The 7,762-nt window shown below is 54.6% G+C and overlaps 1 long non-coding RNA gene across 2 annotated transcripts; it reads left to right on the forward strand.

The window, feature by feature from the left end:
- Window positions 1-495: 495 nt before the first annotated feature.
- Window positions 496-7,435, forward strand: LOC129201269 (uncharacterized). 2 transcript variants are annotated; one of them, XR_008575347.1, is made up of 5 exons: window positions 496-746; window positions 2,146-2,394; window positions 3,295-3,372; window positions 4,568-4,740; window positions 7,151-7,435. It is a non-coding gene; the product is annotated as an uncharacterized LOC129201269 (long non-coding RNA). The 2 variants fall into 2 exon arrangements; XR_008575346.1 differs by lacking the exons at window positions 496-746; window positions 2,146-2,394 and having other exon boundaries at window positions 3,205-3,372.
- The last annotated feature ends 327 nt before the right edge of the window (window positions 7,436-7,762 follow it).

The raw sequence follows: 7,762 nt of genomic DNA on the forward strand, positions 1-7,762 counted from the left end.
CGTCTCAACGCCCTCTTTGCGCTCGAGGGGCACGGCATGCTTCTCGGGCGCCGTCCCTAGGCTCTCGAACGCCGGTACTTGTCAGCGTACCGCCAATCGGGCGCTTCTTTTCTCGCATAGCGAGCTTATGGCGTGGATCATTCTTGCGTGTCGGAAGTTTCTGGAGGGTCCTGTATTTGCAGCGCTATACCAGGCTGCGTCCGGAGCTCTGCTCTCCAGCAATCCATTTTCAGGGACCGGGTCTTCCTCCCTGCATCCTTACCTCCTTAGGTCTTGAAGACGGGCTTATTGCTGCCCCCATCATCTCGGTTTTGACAGTAACTTCTTATAACGGGCCATTTACGGTCAATTCTTTTCTGGGGTTGCCATAGAGCTTCTGCGCCTGGGCATCGTGCCCTATAGGTCGCCTTGTTCGGCAGCCTCTCCCGTCCGGGAGTCGTTCCTCTCGCTGAGAGTTTTCTCTCACTTGTGATTCGCGTTGTTTGTAGCGTTCTGTGTAGCGTCTGTCTCTGTGTGTGGTGTGTGTGTGCGTGGAGCTGCTCTGCCCAGGGCTGTCGAGTCGGGGATAGGCGGAATAGCAATAGGAGCGTACGGTTAGCGTGCCGATACGGCCCGTCCGGAATTGTTTGGCTCTCACTCGGCATCTGGGTGACTTGTTTGATAACTCGGTGTGATTTTTCCAGATGCGGACTGGCTAGATGCCCACCGACGAGCGGCAGAGGAGGAGAGCAGAGCGCCGTAAGAAGGTAGGTCCGGACAAGTTTGGGAGTTGCAGGGGATGGCTTTTAAAGTTAGCGTACGGGAGAGGGCTGTCCGGGAGCGGTCGCCTTTGGGTAGGCAAAGGGCGCGGGTTACTCGTCGGCGCCGGGCAGGGCGATTTCAGCCCGCGTGCGGTTGTGTCGTGCAGGTTGCGTTGTCTGTCTTATGCTGTACGCCGCAACTCCCTCAGGTCTCGATGCCTCCGCTGCTTTTTGTGATCACCAGGTACCTTATTAGATCTCATGAGTCTTGAATATCTGTGCTCATTGGTATTGAGCTCATCAAGCCAGTTTCTCTCTTGTAGTTATAGCTTAAAGCATAGCTCTGTTTGGCGTGTATTGTGTCGTAGATGTTTCTGAGCGGACGTCTATTGCGGCGCCCAGCCGGGCGCTGCCAGCAGCTCCTCCGAGCGTTACGTTTGCCCTGAGTTCTTTTCTCAGGTTTCATTCCCCACGTTTTTAAAGGCCTTAGATCTTAAAACCCGGCCTCTGATGCATCTGTCATTTCAGTTTTGACAGCCTCTTTCTCTCGCCGGCCAAGGCCGTCGCCTCTTTCCCGGGGCCGCTATAAAGCACCCGCAACGTTGCGGTGCCATAGGGCTTCCTCGCCAGTCTTACCTTCGCCACGGTAGCCGTTCTTGCTCGCGGCCTTCTCGTGTCTCACGGTCGCATTTGCGGAGTCTGTGCGCCGTGTCGGGGTCGGAGCCGCTCCCCCCAGGGGTGTAGCAATGTTAAAGACAGGGGTAGCATAGCTTTGTGGTGTGGCGGTAAAACATTGGCGTGACCGGATTCTTTTGGTGAAGACGCTACAGTCCATCTCTGGGCAAGTATCTGTAGACAGCTGTCACAGTTTCATTGCATTGGCGGGGGTCAGAAGCTGTACTCTGGCCTTCTGGGAGCAGCAGTTTGTGCGGTAGTTGAGTGGGTTCAATCTCACATGTGCCTTAGTTGGTATATTTGGGGTTCGGTGTATCTCTTCTCTGTTTGTTTTAGCTCTAGTTAGAAGGCTTATGCAGAAAAGATGATAGACCTTTCGGTCTCGTCAAGCTATCGGTCAGCGGCCACCGCCTTACTTTGCACAGTTTGTTTGGGTTTGTCAGAGGCCGAGCGACAAGCCGCGCGTCACAGGCCCCCGGAAGAGGCGAGAGGAGCGCCGGACAAAGGCGGGCCGGCGTCCGACGTCAGCGGATCGGCGTGTCGGCGACTCCGCCTAGTTCACGCTTTTCCGGTTGTATTTTCTAGGCGCGAATCGATGCGCAAACGGGATATCCGCACCGGAGCGAACTTAAGCGAGGCGAGCGATGACCGGTGCGCTGACGTAGCAGTTTTCTGAGGTGTCGTATTATAGACGTAGCTAAAATCACATCCCGTCCTTTGAGTTTTGCAGGTGGCGGTCAGGCCTCGGCACGGCAGGCCGAAGAATCCGACTCCGAGCGGCTGAGGAAAAGGGACGGGCGAGAGGAAGGCGTTTCCCAGGAGGGCTTCGTCGCAGCGGAGGTCGACGCCGGGCGGCACGTCGGCGACCGGCGACGCTCTGTCTCGTGAGGGATGAAGCGGAACCCGGCGGATGGGGGAGCGTCCCGGTTAGATGACTTTTTCCCCATGAGAAGGGAATCTGGATTCTGCCCTCTGAAAGGTAATTTAAGGGGCAAAAATGGTGGTTGGGGGCAGGGCCAGCAGGGGTTTAATGTCAGGGTAGCAGAGGGCTATTTAGTCTGCCTCGAGTCTAGGGACAGATAGGGGTCCCGGGTCCATCGTGCCGGATGTAAACATTCTGGCCTCTCTCAGCGTTGCAGCGTCATTTCTGTGATCTGTGCTTTTTGATGCGTACGGCGCCTTACGGCAGGTCTCTAGGTTCTGCCGCACGCGCTCGGCGAGCATCCGCGGGGTCCGCGACGCCTCGTCGCTTCGGAATACGGCCCGTCGAGCGTTTCTCGTCTCGCGATCGGAGCTTAAAGCGCACCTCGCATCGCAGATGTTTCTGCGAGGTGGCCTTTGCGGAGGTGGTCTGTGCCGGACTCACAGTCATGCTCTAGAAACTTCCGCCTCAATTGAAGTTTGATACCATCTTTCATCCCTGTATGCTGTGGGATGCCGGACTAGTCTAGTCTTGTTGGTGCCGAATACAGGGCCATTTTGACCCAGCAGAAGGGGCCCGGGGGAGTCCAGCTTGGGCGAGAGCAGGCATTGAGCAACTTGCTTATCTTGCACTGATAAGCACCGGACCTGAACAGGGGCAGGAGATGAGCAATTTGTTCATCTTAACAAGATGCGGTGTCTGACAGGTCTACTCCTTAATCAACTAAGTGACGCCTGGGGCGAGGGGGAGCGTCCTTCGCAGCTCGACCTTACTTTGGTAAAACTAAACAGACCACCGCTCCTCTGTACCGAACACGTTTGTTCTCCGCCACTTCCCCCCCCCAGCCCCGACCAACCGCACAACCAGCCTTGTTAAGGGCCAGTCGGCACACAATACCTGACTTAGTCCCACCTTGCCAAAAGTATAAATCTGGCATTCAGAATCCTCTTTTTTGAGGACGAGAACTCCAACTATCCGGACGGGTCGACGGGCCTGGACCTCTCTCTCTCCTCCCCAAGCAGGGACGCCTCTTTGGTAAGACTTGCGCCTCCGATTATGTCGGATGTTACCCTGGGAAAACTATCATTAACAAAAGCGCTGAACTATTAACTTGAGCTCAAAATTGTTGCAGTAAGTGCATTTATCAACGGCAGTTCCAAACTTTTTATATCTGTTGCCTCAAACTACCTATTTTTGTTTTCAACTTTGTGAAACTGTTTCAGTGAAAGTCCTTAGTGGGGCTCTGACAGGCAAACGTCGACTCTGATATGTGGCTACACACATAAGCCTTTAGATGTAAACCGTTGACCAAGTCTGGGACTAAGACTGGACCTAGCCGCACCTAGGCTCCTCTCTGCGAAGGAGTTTAGAAAGCAAGGGGGTCCTTTCTGAACCTCGTGACTCAACGGGAGGGCCTCCCTCAGCCACACATCAGACTCGTACCCTTTCACGCGACATATGCTTAGAGGCTTGTGTCTTACAGCCTAGCTTCTCTCACACACCCGTTGTTCTGGTGTTGTTGTGTTGCCTTGCCGCAATTTGTGTTGGTTTTGACCGCCATCTGAGACGTCTTGTTTTGTAGCGCTTTGCGTTGTATTGCCTTGCGCAGCCCTGTCTTTGGCCGGATATCGCATTGTGCTACTCTGTATTCGTATTGCCTGCCAACGGGGACCGCCTCGCGTTACGTGGGCCCGCGCCCCGCCTCGCCTCGCGCCGCTCTGCCTCGCGTTACGTGGGCCCGCGCCCTGCCTCGCCTTGCGCCGCTGTGCCTTGCCGCTGCCTGCCAATGGAGACTCTCTTGTGTTCTGTGACCCGGTCCTCTGTGTTGCATTGCACGGCTCTGTCTTTGTACTGCCTGCCAATGGAGACTCTTGTGTTCAGTGACCCGGTCCTCTGTATAGCGTTGCGTGGCTCTGTATTGCGTTGCCTGGCCCTGTATTTGTATTGCCTGCCATTTGAGACTGTCCAGTGTTACATAGCATTGTGTTAAGGCATGCTTTATATTTGGTTGTACATTGCATCGCAGTGCTTGGTGTTGCCTGGTGTTCGGTATGGCTCTTGTTGCATTTGGGTGGTTGGGCATTGCAGAGCCGGCATAGAGAGCGGCCCCAGCCCAGGATGGTAATCTGTCAGTACAGTCGGTTGGGGCGGAGGTCGTACGGGCCGTTTTGCGAGGCAGAGGGTAGTTGTCGGCCAGCCGGCCCTAGAGCTCCTCCGTTGCGGTTTTCAGGTGCCACGGCACGATTTGGATTCCCGCACGACACCCTCGAGTGAGGTTTTTGTGGAGTATCCAAGTAACAGCGAAGGAGCGGTGCAGTTAGCAAGGCATATTCCCCGGTCCCTGCCTATGAGCGCTAACTCTACAGAGTCAGGCGCAGCGGCGATGGTGTCTTAAGGGACAGGGTGAGGCCGTTCCACAGATGGGACAAGAATCGGGGCCGTGGCTCGTTGTGGCGGGCGGGTGGCAGAACGGCTGTGCCTTTGGGTGAGGGGTGGAGCGTGAGGTTGTGGCGCTGCCTATTTTTGTGTGTGTTGGGCTGTCTGTGTGTGTTATGTAATTTTTTTTTTCCAGGTAGAGCAAGCTAGTGTGCTGTTTGAAATTAGAATAAAAAAAAATCCCAGCTGGGGGATTTTTTTTTTCCTCCCCCGGCTGGGGTTTTTTTTCCCCCGGTCCCGGCCGCTCCGCGAGGCGACGTTCGTCGCCAAAGTTCGGACGGCGGCGCGGTTCGGGCCGGGGTTTTTGCCAGGCAGGGCCAGAGATGAAATTTTGATGGTGTCTCCCGGGAACGGCGTTCCCGGGGAGCGCCGGAAGGAGCGGGCAATGTCTGGTTGCGGTGGAATGGACGGGTGTTTGGGTGAGGGGTGGGGTGTGAGGTGGTGGTGCCTAATTTTGGGGGGTGGGGGGGGGTGTATTTCTTTCCAGGTTGAGCAAGCTAGTGTGCTGTTTGAAATTAGAATAAAAAAAAATCCCAGCTGGGGGATTTTTTTTTTTCCTCCCCCGGCTGGGGTTTTTTTTCCCCCGGTCCCGGCCGCTCCGCGAGGCGACGTTCGTCGCCAAAGTTCGGACGGCGGCGCGGTTCGGGCCGGGGTTTTTGCCAGGCAGGGCCAGAGATGAAATTTTGATGGTGTCTCCCGGGAACGGCGTTCCCGGGGAGCGCCGGAAGGAGCGGGCAATGTCTGGTTGCGGTGGAATGGACGGGTGTTTGGGTGAGGGGTGGGGTGTGAGGTGGTGGTGCCTAATTTTGGGGGGTGGGGGGGGTGTATTTCTTTCCAGGTAGAGCAAGCTAGTGTGCTGTTTGAAATTAGAATAAAAAAAAACCCCAGCTGGGGGATTTTTTTTTTTCCTCCCCCGGCTGGGGTTTTTTTTCCCCCGGTCCCGGCCGCTCCGCGAGGCGACGTTCGTCGCCAAAGTTCGGACGGCGGCGCGGTTCGGGCCGGGGTTTTTGCCCGGCAGGGCCAGAGATGAAATTTTGATGGTGTCTCCCGGGAACGGCGTTCCCGGGGAGCGCCGGAAGGAGCGGGCAATGTCTGGTTGCGGTGGAATGGACGGGTGTTTGGGTGAGGGGTGGGGTGTGAGGTGGTGGTGCCTAATTTTGGGGGGTGGGGGGGGTGTATTTCTTTCCAGGTTGAGCAAGCTAGTGTGCTGTTTGAAATTAGAATAAAAAAAAACCCCAGCTGGGGGATTTTTTTTTTTCCTCCCCCGGCTGGGGTTTTTTTTCCCCCGGGTCCCGGCCGCTCCGCGAGGCGACGTTCGTCGCCAAAGTTCGGACGGCGGCACGGTTCGGGCCGGGGTTTTTGCCAGGCAGGGCGAGAGATGAAATTTTGAGGGTGTCTCCCGGGAACGGCGTTCCCGGGGAGCGCCGGAAGGAGCGGGCAATGTCTGGTTGCGGTGGAATGGACGGGTGTTTGGGTGAGGGGTGGGGTGTGAGGTGGTGGTGCCTAATTTTGGGGGGTGGGGGGGGTGTATTTCTTTCCAGGTAGAGCAAGCTAGTGTGCTGTTTGAAATTAGAATAAAAAAAAATCCCAGCTGGGGGATTTTTTTTTTTTCCTCCCCCGGCTGGGGTTTTTTTTCCCCCGGTCCCGGCCGCTCCGCGAGGCGACGTTCGTCGCCAAAGTTCGGACGGCGGCGCGGTTCGGGCCGGGGTTTTTGCCAGGCAGGGCCAGAGATGAAATTTTGATGGTGTCTCCCGGGAACGGCGTTCCCGGGGAGCGCCGGAAGGAGCGGGCAATGTCTGGTTGCGGTGGAATGGACGGGTGTTTGGGTGAGGGGTGGGGTGTGAGGTGGTGGTGCCTAATTTTGGGGGGTGGGGGGGGGTGTATTTCTTTCCAGGTAGAGCAAGCTAGTGTGCTGTTTGAAATTAGAATAAAAAAAAATCCCAGCTGGGGGATTTTTTTTTTTCCTCCCCCGGCTGGGGTTTTTTTTCCCCCGGTCCCGGCCGCTCCGCGAGGCGACGTTCGTCGCCAAAGTTCGGACGGCGGCGCGGTTCGGGCCGGGGTTTTTGCCAGGCAGGGCCAGAGATGAAATTTTGATGGTGTCTCCCGGGAACGGCGTTCCCGAGGAGCGGTCCTCTGGAGTTTTGTATTTGCCTGTGATTGCAGGTAGTAGTGTTAACACTAGCAGCAGTGTTGGTTTTGAAGGCAAAGGGTGTGGGGTGTTACTCTATGTGAGTAGTGTTGAGGAGGACCAGGTGGGCACACAAGAGGGTGTAATGGATGTTTTACAAGGATGGGCTTGTAAAGGTTTTGCCTGATCAGTGTAGATTCTTGTGTAATAATGTAAACTAATGAAGGTGTTTGGTGTTATTCTTTACAGGCAGGGAATCAGAGTAGCTATCCAGGTGTCCGCAAGCTGCATTTGTTTGGCCGGGGGGTTGAAGCGGAGGATCCAGATTCCATTGTAGTAGAGAGCTCTGGAACGAGAAGAATGTTAAGCGAAGCAGGAGAGATGGACTGTCAATGTGCCCGAGCTAATAACTGTCATTGCTCTGAGTCCTTGCTGTGGTGATAGTGCATCACTGGAAACCTATGTATTAATGCCTAATGTTGTTGTTCTTTAAAGAAAGTAACAATACAGGTGAAGTAAGAAAGAATGATTTTTTTTTTTGTTCTGTCGGTTGTGAAATGTTTGTGTGTCAGTCATTATTTGGGTGTTATTGTTTGTCTTTGAGTTTTGTCCTGGGGGGGGGGGAATTTTGTGTGTCTGTTGTTGGTGGTGTGTTTGTTGTTGTGCTTCTGTCTCCCTGGTGGCCTTTAATGTTCTGTCCTTTTTTTTTTTTTGTAATATTTATGTTCACAATATGTGTGTAAACAAATGTAGTGAAGTTAAAATAAAAATAATGGTTGAAAGGAAAAAAAAATCAGAAGCAGCAGTAGAACATGTCACCTCCCTGGGAGTAGTAGTCTAAAGAAATAAAAAAATAAAAAA

This window comes from Grus americana, unplaced genomic scaffold (assembly GCF_028858705.1).
Source record: "Grus americana isolate bGruAme1 unplaced genomic scaffold, bGruAme1.mat scaffold_897, whole genome shotgun sequence".
Lineage (NCBI taxonomy): Eukaryota > Metazoa > Chordata > Aves > Gruiformes > Gruidae > Grus > Grus americana.